This window comes from Diabrotica undecimpunctata, chromosome 4 (genome assembly GCF_040954645.1).
Source record: "Diabrotica undecimpunctata isolate CICGRU chromosome 4, icDiaUnde3, whole genome shotgun sequence".
In the NCBI taxonomy this organism is placed as follows: Eukaryota; Metazoa; Arthropoda; class Insecta; order Coleoptera; family Chrysomelidae; genus Diabrotica; species Diabrotica undecimpunctata.
In genome coordinates this window covers 43,616,711-43,632,000 of record NC_092806.1, presented here as the reverse complement: position 1 = coordinate 43,632,000, position 15,290 = coordinate 43,616,711, and positions in this window count along the sequence as shown.

The following is a 15,290-nucleotide window of genomic DNA, read 5'->3' as shown; positions in this document are numbered from 1 at the left end:
AGAAATTTACTACCAACGTCTTTGTCACTGAATATATCTCCAAGTACAGAGGAACGTATCTAAAACTTATCAAAACATCTAAAAAATCGACTATCAAAATCGTTTGCGACGACAAAATGTTGCAAAGAAACTTGGTCTATAATAAACGATCTTGGAAAAAAAAACTAACACAGCTCAAACATTTTCTCTTCCAAACACTGAAAGTCAAAATAAATACTTCGTTAATGTAAGTAAAAATGTAACATCAACTATTTTGTCACAACGAGATTCTATTTACTATCTCCCCAATTCCAAAAAGTTTTCGAATTCCTTCTTTATAAGGCCAGTTAATAAATCTGAACTGATCCAAACAATGAATAGTATCAAAAGCAAATCTTCCTATAGTACTGATGGACTATCCATAAAAATAAACCTGCAAAATATGGAATAAAAATCTACGCTGTTGTAGACTCTTGAACGTTTTATACACATAACATTGAAATTTATGCAGGTAAACAACCAACTGGTCCATATGAACGAAAGAACGATGCCCATAGTGTTGTAATAAGACTTTTAAGATATTGTAGTGGTACTGGAAGAAATGTTACTGTGGACAATTACTTTAGATCCGTATCTTTGGCTAATGTCTTGGTACACAACCACCGTATAACGTTAGTTGGCACATTACGTAAGAACAAGCGAGAGGTTCCCCCAATTTTTTAGATACTAAATTACGAAAAAGAACTAGCAGCATGTTTGGTTGGGGAGTCGAACCCAATAAATGCATTTTTACCTCATATGTACCAAAACCTAATAGAAATGTGCTGATGCTGTCGACGTTTCACAAAGATGATGAAATTGATCCAGAAAGTGGCGATGCAACGAAACCTTCAGTCATAAAATTCTATAATCTAACAAAAGGAGCTGTTGATGTGGTGGACAGGATGAAGGTAGAATATTCGACTACAAAAGTGAGCAATCGTTGGCCTTTAACTGTTTTTTGTTCTTTACTCAATATTGCTGGCATAAATTCACAAATTGTTTACTACAGAGATACAGACACAAAGCTTAAACGAAGAATATATCTTACGAAGCCCCATAGTGTTCGTCGATCAAGTATTACATCACTGTCAATTCCACTAAGGCAAAAAATTAGAAATATTCTAGGAAATAAAGCCATTCCAGTTGATGCTACCAAACTAAATGATGCGAATGCGAAACTTCGTTGTTTCTTTTGCTCGAAGAGAAAAAACAAATTTACTCAGCACCGATGTCATACATGTTTGAAATCCGTATGTAAAGAGCATATAGCAAAAACAGTTTTGACTTGCGCTGACTATACTAACAGAGGAGAAGATTCCTAAACTAATAACTTGTTATTTTTTGTTGTTAATTTGTTTGGTTGTAAACAGTTCATTAATAAAACCGTTAAAAAAATTGCATTACGTTGTCATTTGCAACAGTTATACTAAATTATATTTTATCATACCAATCGTTAAATTTTCCAATAAATATATTAAATACATAAATAAAATAACAATATTATAAGGTATGAAAAATATTGCCAAGTACTATATACCTTAAAAAAGGGAACATCATTATTATGATAGATAAAATCTAACACGTTACCTACGGCGGGAGATTCATAAGCGGTACCGATCGCGGGTTAAATTGTTATTGTTATTTTTTTGACTTTTTGTAAGCTTTGAACATAAAAATGTACAATTTTCAGTGACAATAAAGCATATTTCTAACTAATAATAAGGACCATAAAATAAACAATAACCAATTATGATATAAACCATGAGATGTATAAGGAAAGTAAAATAGAGCACTGAGATGAGTAAAAAAAAATAGACCACCAACTCAAAACTAATACATATAAAATAAGTATAAGTAAATTCTACAAAGCTTAAATTGTGAAGACGCTGATGTTGAAACAAAAATAATGAAATAGTTGAGTGAATACGGAAAGAAATGGCTGAAATTAGGGAGCATTATTAAATTAATATATTTGTTTGTGATTTTTACATGAAATAATGTATGTCCAGTATCGTATGTTATGCAGTCATAACAATTGTTTTCATCCAAACCAACGTTTCTCCTTCTATTTTGCCTTGAATGATTAAACGCAGTAAGGAATAAATAGGACCCATTCTAAATGAACGAAATAATAAACCTTTCTCATTTTAATGATATTGATCAAGATAATATCTTGATGCATATTATGTGGATATATTGTAGATATGTGCCTTGTCGATGGCATTTTACGAAAAATGTGTAGCTTTACCTCTAAGCCTGCAGCTTGACACGATTGCATTGCTCATTGTAATTCTCATGTTTTGGTAAGTTTTTATACTTTTTGCAACTTCGTTATGCTTCTGAGCAGTTTTGTTTAATTAAACTAGTGCGATATAAGTAGGTAACTATGGGTACTATTACTGTTATATAAGACCAATAAATTATTTAAAGTTCCTTACCTGATTTTGTTGCCACAACCTCAAACGTCTTTGTTGCTTTAGAGGTGGCGTTTAAAGGTCTACCGTTTATTTAAGTTTTGTATCTACGAGTTCGAAATGATCAACCTCTTCTGGGAATAGAAATATGCTTTATTGTCACCGAAAGTGTTATTTTGGAAGATGCTAAATTGATTTCCTTCAAAGCAGATCTTATTGCATAGCAGGCTAAAGCCAGTTTCTTATTTAACAAATCGATATGAAGGGACTATTTAAGGTTGCTGTATATAAAAATAGCAAGAAATTTTACAGAATCAACGATATTGATCTGGCTATTATTAAGAAGCAAGGGTTAATGAGCTCCTTTATAGGATAATTCTACTGTCTTATCCACGTTAAAAGAGAGTAAATTAGAGTCGGACCAGGTTTGTATTTGAAGTAGATAAGAAGTTATAGTTGCATGAAGAGTTGCAACATTAGAGTTCCTCCATGTAATACTGGTATCATCATCAAAAATAAAAACTTTTCCATTCATTTTTAAGTTAGTGATGCCATTTATTTTAATATAAGAAAATGTAGAGGAACCAATACTGAACCTTGTGGTACTCCACATATAATGCTTTTGTGACTAGAGTCAGTATCATTTGCTCTAACTAGTTGCTTCATATTCCTAAAGTAAGATTGAAACCAATTCAAAGAAATACCTTGAGTTACGTAGAAATTTAGTTCTTTTTATCAAAATGTCTGTGATTTACACAATCAAAAGCCCACACACAAAAAACAGTGGCAGTGTAAAGATTATTGTTTAGTGCTTGATATACCTCATGTAGATAATAATAGTGCTGTTCTATTCATGTTCTATTGAAGTGCTATTAGAATCACAACCAGCATGTTCCCCTATCGAAATAATTTAAGATTATTTTAACTTCAGTACCCATTTGGCAATTGCAATAATCAATTTTGTTACCAATTTCGACGAACTTTAAGGTCCCGTAAATTTTTAACAATTTCGAAATGCAATATAGATAACGATTAAATAATGCAGGTTATCAATTGACTGAATTCTTAGTAACTTTTATATCAACATCCCAAAGTTAACTTTCAATATCTATTAAATAATGAATTTGGTCGATGAGACAACATTATACTATTTTTTTTGAATAATTTACTGCAGCAGTCTCTATTTAACTATGTGTTAAAACCTTTACAACCAAAATCTTAAACGATTGATTGGATTTCGTGAGAATAATTTATGGAGGTATGTTATTGGTCAATATTTAAATATACCCACTTAATTCTGGTCAAGTTTAGTGTCACGTGCTATTAGATACTACACGTCGGTATCGTTTTATAATAATTTATAGTTGTACAAATTATTTTCAAGTTATAGAACTCATTTTATGGCTGTCTTAATTAATTCTTTTAGATTTTATGGAATTTGGATTAGAGAGACTATATATACATAGTTACAGTTTTTAGTGTTTGAAAGATAAATAAATATAAAAATCTAATAAAAATTTAATGATTCAATAAATGTCGTAGTATAAAAAATGGTTTCTTACTTTAAACGTATTTTAAAGATTAATGTTAATAAACACAGCCTTCCAAGAGGAAGAAGATGTCAAAGTGGGACATCCATAAAAAACATTCAATAACAAAGAAACATCCACCAGAGAAAGCAGACAAGATCATTGGTATATTTACAGGTTTTAGAGAAACTTTTAGTTGAAAAAGAAAAGACAGCCAGAAATGGACATTTAAAAAAAATCCAGAATCGTACCTTCGGGAGAGAATTGGAGAAATATTTAAGAAATAAATATATGCTTTGCTCTAAGAAGAGAATTGCTTACGTTGTCTTGTTACAGTGTGCATTGTTAATAGTTTTAGAAAATATAAATGCCCCCTAAAGATTGAGTAATCTATTTAATGGATACTTAGCTAGATGGAAGCTATGCCATAATGTTTGTTTATAAGCGAGTGACATTTATTATCCTATTTCAAATAAGAATTAACATAAATAAAACTGATATGGGTTTTACCAGGAGTATTCTGTTCAACATATTTTTATTATAAATTATCATTTGATTTTCATTTCGTTTTAATTCCAATTGGATTAACTTCGAATGAATGTAGGTTTGCCAATAAAGGTTTGTTTTGTCCAATATAAAATGTTGTAATGACAGCTATAAATTTCTTTGACTTATGGGTTAAGATTATCGAATTTTATATGAAATTAGAAACTCTTTGGACGTGAAATGTCTGTCAATTAAAGAAAAAAGATATAGCTATTAGTGAAAAGTCTTATATAGCACTTTAATTAATGTACACTTTTAAATTTGTCAAAGACAATCTTGTAACATAAATTGAACCCCAATGGAAAGAAAAAATGTCCAGAAACTGGGTATTACGGTGGATAATATAAAAATTTACCCAAGGGAAAGTTTTTTATTGAAAATAAAAGATAAATGAAAATGAAACTGAAAGAAAATCGACAAAAATTTAATCAAATAAAAAGGTGAGAAAGAAAAGATAAAGGACTTCACCTTGTATTTTCTGTAAGGGACAAGGAATATTCTTAAAACTAAAATGCATATATAAACAAATAACAATATACAATTACATTTACCTTATGTTCGTTCAGCAAACCTGTTTATGTGGTTAATAATTTATTCGTGGTCAAAGAGAAAAGAAAATTATTAGAGAAGAGTTTTAAGTTTAATAAAAATTATTTTAAAAAATTAGTTTATCAGTTTATACTCATATATGTCATTTATTCGTATTTCACCACCTACGCGACAAATTTCAAAAGCAGTATTTTTTTATGTAAAAATTTGCGGGTTAAATAAAAAGTTAGCTATTTACAAAAAAAATAACGTTAAAGTATGTCTTAACAAAAATTTTGCGAGGGTGTCCGTTACGATTGCTTTAGTAGAAGCGTAAAATATGATTGTTTGATTGATTTCACCCTTAATTCGCTCATAACTTGAAAAAGGTGTTTTTTTTTTAACGTCAAGAGGCAAAAAGTATTTATGTTTGCTAAATTTACCTGGAAAAAGCATTTTTCATACCTATTTTATCTATGTTTTTATTTTGTAATAAATTGTTAATACCAAATTATCTACCATTGGTACAAACAAACATATTTAGGTTTTTTGGTTAAAATTATACAAAGAATCGGCACTTTTTTTATATATCTTTTTAGTGGTGCGCCTCTCGTCTATAAAAAATATTTTATTAAAAGAAATCTAGATCTATATTGTCAATATTCTTCTTCTTGTAGTGCCTATTCGTTTCGGATGTTGTCGACCACCATGGCAATCTTTATTTTGCTCACTGCTGTTCTGAAAAGATTTGTGGTTATTGTGTTAAACCACGTACGTAGATTTTTGAGTCAGAAAATCCTTCGCCTTCGTGGTATCCGTTTTCCTTTTACTTTTTCGTGTAGAATTAATTGAAGCAATTCATATCTTTTGCTATTCCTCATGATGTGATTTGATTTTGACTGTTTTTATTGTGGTTCACAGCTCTTTTCTTTTCTGCATTCTTAATAAAATGTCATGGTTAGTAACGTGGTGGGTATAGGATATGTTCAGGATTCGACGATAAAGTCACAATTCGAAAGCCTCAATTTTCTTGCAGGTAGCGTCTGTGAGAGTCCACGACTCAACTCCGTACAACAGTATAGGAAATATATAATATCGTAGTAACCCGATTTTTATGGGTACTGATAAATCATGGCATTTGAATAGCTTAGCCATTTTTTGAAATGCAGATCTTGCTTTCTCTATCCTATATTCTATTTCTAGGGAATGGTCCGAATTTTCATTGACGTTCGCGCCAAAGTAGAGGTTATCTTCTTTTTAATTTGTTTAATTTAATTTATGAACAACTCATAGAATTGCTCCACGTCTTCTTTTAGTTTGTCGCTGGTTAGGGCATAAACTTGTAAAACATTTAATTTGACCGGAGTAGTATTCGGTTGAATTATTATTAATCTTTCAAAAACAAATATAATAATTGTAACATATTGACTTAATTGAGGACATACGATTCCTCTAACTCCATACATATATTGACCGTCATCATTTTCTGAGTGGTACACCAGATGGTTGTCAATAATACAAGTACCACTATTTGGCTACGTCATTGCGCTTATACCCATTATACCTAGTTGATTTTGATAATCAACTCTGAAGTTTTTAGAGACACTTTTCCAGTTCTGTCACAGGGGTTTCTCTAAGTTACGACTTGGGAGGCGCTGTAATCTAGAGGTGGATCACCTCCCCTGCCGAATCTTGGCTTTCGTATTTCATGATTAGTAGCTATTTAGTTATGTTTGCCATGACAGCTGTACTAGACATGTCAGCAGGGACCTTTATTGCAATGGTTTCTCGTTGGTTTCTGCATTATGATGCCGTTGACAGCTTTCCTGGTTCTTCCGCCTTCGAGACCAATTTTTCAATCTCAGGACAACACGGTGCCCTTTCATTTACCAGCTTATCCGCCCAAAGCCGTTGGCCAGTAAATGGTGGATTGCTTATCCCGGCATATACTCGGACGTCAAAGCCACGATGGTTATTTAGCAGGATGCACCAGATGACCATGATCTAGATTATCATACGAGCAGGTGAGGTTGACATTTGAATAGGAGAGGCTGTATTTTGCTCATCACTAGTCCATTACACCCCTATTGTCAATATAAGAGCGTAAATAAAGATGTTTAGGGCATATTTCATATTGCTTTTTGTATGTTGTTTTCTACATGACAATAAACAGGTTAATAGAAACCTATAGTCTTAACCTTTTAATATTTGTACATTTGGGCGAAAGCTTATTACAGATATTTTTTTTGGTATAATGTTGTTTGGTAATGTTAAACTACATGATTTTTTCTAATCATTGCAGTTACTAGATTATTAGTAGATGTTAGTGAATTTTATATATTTAAAGACAAGTACTGATCTAGTGCGTATTTCTTGAGTACACTCTAAGCGATTATCAACTTATATCATATCATTGTTGGGGCAAATAGTTAGGTTTATGGATAATCTAAGATATTTTTTTTAGAAAGGAAAAGACAGTTAAGATTTGATTTCACGTACAGGGCGCCTGCGCATTCGCTTATACGTATTTCGGCCTAATAGGCTTCATCAGAACGGCTTTTGCAGTCGCTCTGAACGTGAAAATAAATCTTTTTTGTCTTAGGAAGCAACTCTAACATGGCTTCGTATAGACGCAATGTAGCGACATCTGATAATAAAATCGTAGACTAATTTTCGAAACCAAATTCAAGAATTCCGCTTTAATCTGTGCCTTCTAAGAATTGCAAGGCAAAACAGACGTTGATAAAAATATTATTAGAGACATGGGGAATCTAAAAATTGCATTCCACAACATATCTCCTCAACTAAGCAAAATTCTTAGCGAATTGGTTTCTTGTACTCGTACAAAGTACCTATATCGGAATAAAAAGGAAAAGACAGTTAAGATTTGATTTCACGTACAGGGCGCCTGCGCATTCGCTTATACGTATTTCGGCCTAATAGGCTTCATCAGAACGGCTTTTGCAGTCGCTCTGAACGTGAAAATAAATCTTTTTTGTCTTAGGAAGCAACTCTAACATGGCTTCGTATAGACGCAATGTAGCGACATCTGATAATAAAATCGTAGACTAATTTTCGAAACCAAATTCAAAAATTCCGCTTTAATCTGTGCCTTCTAAGAATTGCAAGGCAAAACAGACGTTGATAAAAATATTATTAGAGACATGGGGAATCTAAAAATTGCATTCCACAACATTTCTCCTCAACTAAGCAAAATTCTTAGCGAATTGGTTTCTTGTACTCGTACAAAGTACCTATATCGGAATAAAAAGGAAAAGACAGTTAAGATTTGATTTCACGTACAGGGCGCCTGCGCATTCGCTTATACGTATTTCGGCCTAATAGGCCTCATCAGAACGGCTTTCGCAGTCGCTCTGAACGTGAAAATAAATCTTTTCCAAAACCAATTCGCTAAGAATTTTGCTTAGTTGAGGAGACATGTTGTGGAATGCAATTTTTAGATCCCCCATGTCTCTAATAACATCTTTATCAACGTCTGTTTTGTCTTGCAATTCTTAGAAGGCACAGAATAAAGCGAAATTCTGAATTTGGTTTCGAAAATTAGTTTACGGATTTTATTATCAGATGTCGCTATTTGCGTCTATACGAAGCCATGTTAGAGTTGCTTCCTAAGACAGAAAAGATTTATTTTCACGTTCAGAGCGACTGCGAAAGCCGTTCTGATGAGGCCTATTGGGCCAAAATACGTATAAGCGGATGCGCAGGCGCCCTGTACGTGAAATCAAATCTTAACTGTTTTTTCCTTTTTATTCCGATATACTCTGTACGAGTACAAGAAAAACCAATTCGCTAAGAATTTTGCTTAGTTGAGGAGATATGTCTCTAATAACAGCTTTATCAACGTCTGTTTTGCCTTGCAATTCTTAAAAGGCACAGATTAAAGCGAAATTCTGAATTTGGTTTCGAAAATTAGTTTACGGATTATATTTTTGTTATTAATAATAATGTATTCATCTGCAAGCTTCATCTACAAGCTTCGTCTATTCTCTTGTGGCAAATATCAATACGTATCCTTTACATTTAAACACAAAGCTTTTGATTGTTATAGTATAAAATCGTAAATTCTTGTTATGGTTTCAGTAGACCTATTATACAGCTTCTTTTAATTAAGTAAGAACACACACCATAAAGCTGCAGTTTCCATATGCATGATATCGGATTTCTATAATAAAATTGGTAATTTACATTAAATAACTGTTGCTCCCGTATTACGATAATGCATATCAAATAACAAGAATGTTGTTTTTTAGTGGAACCATTAATGAAGCCGTAGAAGGAAAAAATCACCGAATTAAACTTAATGTGTAGATGATATCATGATTTTTTTCTTGGCCCAATTTATAAACTATTTGTTTTTGTATTGTAACTGGATTTTCTCGATGTACCTGAAACTGATACTTTTGTATGCATTACATATTACGCGATTAAATCAAGTTTGTGGAAGCTGGTGTGGTAGAAAAGTAAAGTGACCTATTCTGAATAGAAGATGATTTATTTATTAATCAATATTGTTTATATAGTCTACAAAACTAATAATTCTATTTATTTTAAAAGGTATTTTTATTGTTTTTTCGTGGAACAAAAAAATGTTTTAGTCTAATTTTAATAATTTAACTAAAACCGCCTACACACGTCCCGATTAAATCATCCACCTGTCGTGACCGACGGTTGGAGTGTGTGTACGCCGACAAAAATAGTTGTACCCGACGGTCGGGTCGACTGATTTGGTGGGATACAACGGTAAGTTCCCGACAGTCGACTTCCATATTACCCAATCTGCCCATTGAGACGTGACAACTATTTTTGTCGGTCAACAAGCCAACACACACACCAACCGTCGGGCCCAACGTTGTCGGTCACGACAGTTGGGTGGTCTTATCGGGACTTGAGTAAGGGGTTTAAACAGTTTTTTTAACCGTTATGTCTATACCCAAGTACCTGATACGGTAGTCCATTATACCCGTGCTACCCAGGTACCTTTGGTAAACTTCGCTTGTAGGTTCCGAAAATAACAGACGCTTAACATTTTTGTTTGTTTGCTTTCAGTGTTAGGGATGAATCGATACCACTCGGCATTCGATACCAAGTACTTAGGTCGTTATCGAATCAAGTCATCGATACCTCATTCGATAATGGGTTCTGGTATCTCTCGTATTTCTTGACGTTACTCATATGTGACGTGACGTAATATACCCACAGAATACCACTTGTATGACGTAACAGCACTCACAAGTACAGGTAACACGACAGAGTGACAGATGACGGAAAAATAAACAATGAAATTTGTGGAATGGACAGCCGGAGTGACGTCACGGCGGCCATATTGTTATTATTACTTTCCAAACAAAAGTTGAAATGCCCAATCTCAAGACTTTTTAATTTCTATAAAGTTAACATTTTGCTTCCTCTGCTCCTTTTTCTTTTAAGTATAGTGTTTTTTACGATAATACCATCATAATTCATTGTTCTATTTCTATGAAATATAGTTTAAAAGTTTAAATTAAAGAAATTCTAACCTCACTTTATTGATACATGCATTTTATTGCTATTTTTATAAAACAACATGCTTTATTATTTACACAACCTTGTAAACTTGTTGTAGTAACTATTAGAATACTTAGATATCGCAAAAAGCGGAAAGATTCTGTAAAAAAAATGAAAAAACAACGAAAAATACAAATTACCCACACTAAACAAGGTTTGTTTGGAAAGTGAAACTGGCAGATGTTAATAAAATCTACGTCATCACTCCGGCAGTCCATTAGACTCAACTTTATTTTAATTATACATAATGATCATAGTAACAGTATATAAATGATAAAAAGAAGAAAAATAATTTTATTAACAAAACAATATACAAACCAGTTTGTATAGTGTTTCGATACTAGTATTTTCATTCGATACTAGTACTCGGTATCGAATACGGTTTCATTCCATACCGAGTATCGAATGAAGGTATTGATACCATATGTATATTTAGTAGTATCGAATCATCCCTATTCAGTGTTCATTTAACTGTGCTTACAAGTTGTTAATAGTTTTGTGACTTATGTTGTTGTTGTTGTGACTTATGTTGTTGATACGTGTTTTATGTTGTAATAATGACAAGAAGAGAAGTGAGTGCTAGCGAATTGAAAGGTAAGTTATTACGGTATATTTTTACAATATTCTATACATAGATCATTTAATTTTAGAATAACGTATGAAAAGCAACAGAAGTACTTGGAACAATTTATAGACGATATAGATGAAAAAGTAGACAAAAATATCGAAAAGAAAACCAGGAATCAGACGAGGACTATGTTACGCAGAGCAAACCAGATGGAGATAAAGCTTCAGATGTAGAGGACGTTTTTACTGATATCAATAATAAGATTGAAATCGAATTGTCTTACTGCGGATGAACAGTTATTTCCTTTTAAAGGTAGGACACGTTTCACGTAATACATACCAGCAAAATCTGTCAAGTATGGCATCAACGTTTGGTGAGTTTGTGATGCCGATAATTCGTATCCACTTACTGGACAATTATATACTGGAAAAATTTTAACTGGACGTTAAACTAATCAAGATAAACGCGTAGTAAAAGATTTGCGTTACCGATACAAAAATTCTGGACGAAATATAAAAATGCATAATTTTTTCACAACTCTTCCACTATCCCGTCTCCTGTTGTCTTGAAATTTATCATTAGTTGTTACTTTGAAAATAACCAACAAATAAATAAAAAAAGTTCAAGAAATAAACCTGAAGTAATTTAGGTCAAGTCCTTTAATGACTTGTCCCTTTGTTTAGCAACGCAGTATAATCTTTTCATTCTCTCGTGTGTTTCCAACTCTTTATACGGCTGTGATGACGATCTTTCCTTAGCAGTAGCTACTCCGTGCTTTGCTTCTCTCTTTGACACCTAGTATATATCCTTATCTTCCTCTCTTTTAGACGTAACATACCTTAAGACACCCACCAAGTTAATACATTCAGTATATTCTACTCGACTACTACTTCCACTCATGACATATGGCATATAAGTGCGCGAAGATACCAAAAAAAAGAAACAGATGCTAAGGGTTGCCGAAATGAAAACCCTAAGAACAATAGTGGGCAAAACAAGAAGAGACAGGGTGAGAAATACAAATGTCAGAGTTGTAAGATGGGGAAGGCAGCGTAAGAGGATGTGATACAATTATGTAGATGAGAATGGACTCCCAAAAATTGCGCTAGAAAACAACCCGCCCGGTTCAAGACCTCCCGGAAGACCACCTAAAAGATGAAGGGATAGTTGGTAATCTACCTCCTAGGACAATAACCAGAGGCAGCCTCAGAATTAAACAGATCGAAAGATCTCCAAGAAGTAGAAAAAGAAGAAGTATATTCTACGCATACTTACAAATTTTCACATTTCGAGGCATAAAGGTAGTTTATTGTACCGATTTGGTCCAAGCCTCTCGTGGCATTAAAAAATCTGAATCTATAAGCTTATATTAGTTAATTGTGGCTATTCTGCGGTTGACATTACTTAGGAATGAAAAGATACATCAGGTGAGTATAATTTAATGACATAATTGCAGGGGGTAAGGCAGATTCTTATTGACGACTCGTGGAGGGTTGTAGGTTCAATTTTAGTAAAATTCAACGAATAAAGAAATTTTATTTTACTTACACAAGAATAAAAATGTCAAATACCTACTAAATGTCTCGTCAAAATAGGTAATTAGTGGGAGACTGATAATTCATTTTTATGTAATAGATAAAATCTCATAGTTTGTAGTAAATATATACCGTTAGAATATCTTTTTACTAAAGGCTTTTTTTCTATTTGATCGTTAATCTCATTAACACAAAATAGCGATAAAAGAAAAAGTTTCAATTCAGTAAGCCATTCAGTGTTCGAAAACCAGCATCTAGAACGTGTTGGAGGTCGTCTTGTTCATATGGCACATTGAACATTTAACCCGCCGTTAAGCGATATGTGGTCTGTCCTCTGTCAGAAAGAAAATTCGAACATTATGTTCTTTTAATTATATGACTGTCAGCGTCATTAATTCAATTAAGAGATAACAATCGTAAGACGTTTCGTTTGTATGTACGTCAAATTAATTCTTACAACAACTCAACAGGGAACTTTACGGATATGTTTGGCATGTTTTTTGTCCTTAATAACCTTATTTTATAATTATAATAAAGGTTAATAGTGGTAAACGATGCATTATTAGTCTACTAATACGTAAAAAAGCTTAGTGTTCGTTTTTGTACTTCATAACAGAGAACAAAACAAAGTGGGAAAATACCTATTTACTTTTTTTGGAGCCCGTACCGAATTTAATATTGCCAAATATCAGTTATTCATAATTTAAATTAAAACAAACAAATAAAAACAATCTAAAATACACACATTAAAATAATCTAGGGGACACTTATATTGATAGTTTTAAATCAATGTTTGCTGCAAATACAAAAGTAAATTTATGTTTTTAATCTTTTTGTTGTTTTGTTGACGGTAACTTTGATAAAAATGGCTATAAAAAATTTAACAAAACTTCTTATATGCATTTTTTGTCTGTAAGATAAAAAGTAATAATTCTTTATTGGTACTTAATTTTTGATGTCTATGTGGATTTTTATTTAGTTTTAAAATTGTCATCAAAAATGGAGAGACGTCATTTAAATCTCGAAACGCAGTGGCGTGTGATCGGGATGCTTCAGGTTGGCAGAAGTCAAAGAGAAGTTGCTGAGGTCCTCCACACAAACAGAAGTGTCATTAACCGTTTGTGGTTAAGGTTTCAAGAAACTTTTGATGTTTGGTGATGATGAACACTGTAACTGTATCATAATTAAAAATGAGGCTGCAAGAGACTCGTTAGGTGTTTTTAATTGGCTAAATAGACTGCATAAAGTAGGATAAATGCTCGAAGACCTGTGAGAGTGCCTGCGTTATCCAGAGGAACTCGCGCTCATTGACTTCAGTGGACACAAGAACGCGCAAATTGGGTTAGATGTGAGTGGGCATCTACTTTTTTCACAGGTGAGTTCCGATTTGGATTTGTACCAGATACAAGACGGACAAGAATTTGGAGTCGAACTTTCAATGCTGAACGATTCGCCACCATGCTGGAGGATCATAGACAGCAAGGCGGATCTATAATGGGATGTAGTGGCATCACTCTTGATGGAAGAATCAATCTCGTTTGTGTGAAACGGTTTCCTAATGCCACAGACTATTGCGATATTATTCTTGAACTTACTCTTGTACCCTCTGTATAACAAGCTGGCCCCCAATTTCAATAAATTCACGACAATGCTCGTCCGCATACTGCCAGCGTCGTGCGAACATTCCTCGAAGATAATGAAATTGAGGTTTTACCATGCCCTGCACAATCGCCAGATTTAAAACCAATCGAGCATGTATGAGACATATTGGGTAGATACATTTTACAACAACATATTGCGTTCACTACAAGGCAGCAACTGTTTGAGGACCTTTCAATGGAGTGGAACAGAATATCGCAGCAAGACATTGACCATCTGATCATGAGTTTTCCTTACAGATTACAGATGTAGGACAGTAACCAACAACCGTGGAGGTAATACACTATACTAATTTAACCTTAAGAATACTTTGTTGGGAGTTGAGGGGCAACAAATTAGTTTGTTATTTATTTTGTTATCATTTCTTGACTTATGAAGTTCTCTTTTAATTTTGTTAAGAGCTACTGCGATAATTCTAAGAAAAAATGTATATTTTATATTTGGAACACATATCTTTTTGTTACACATATTTGAAATCAATTATTTAAAATCCTTCTGTAATATTGAATTTTGTAGATTATTTTGATGTGTGTAGATAAAGTTACAAGAACAAGGACAAACGAAGCGTGGAGAGACGACGTTTATCTTGGCTGCGCAATTTAAGAGACTGGTTCCAGTGCACATCTAACCAATTATTTAGAGCAACAGCTTCAAAGATACGAATAGCAATGATGATTGCCAAACTCCGTAGCGGAGTGGGCACTTGAAGAAGAAGAAGAAGATAAAGTTAAAAGTACATTTGAATGTATCAGCTGTATTCACTCACGGTTTTTCTATAAAATATTGAGCAAGATTGAAAGGTTTTAAATGGCGTAATACTTACATTACAAATCTAAGATATAGGCCAATAAAAAAAAATATTCATATTTGTTGACCGACGACCTATTACAGATGATAAACAAAAGAAGATCATTTAAGAATAGAG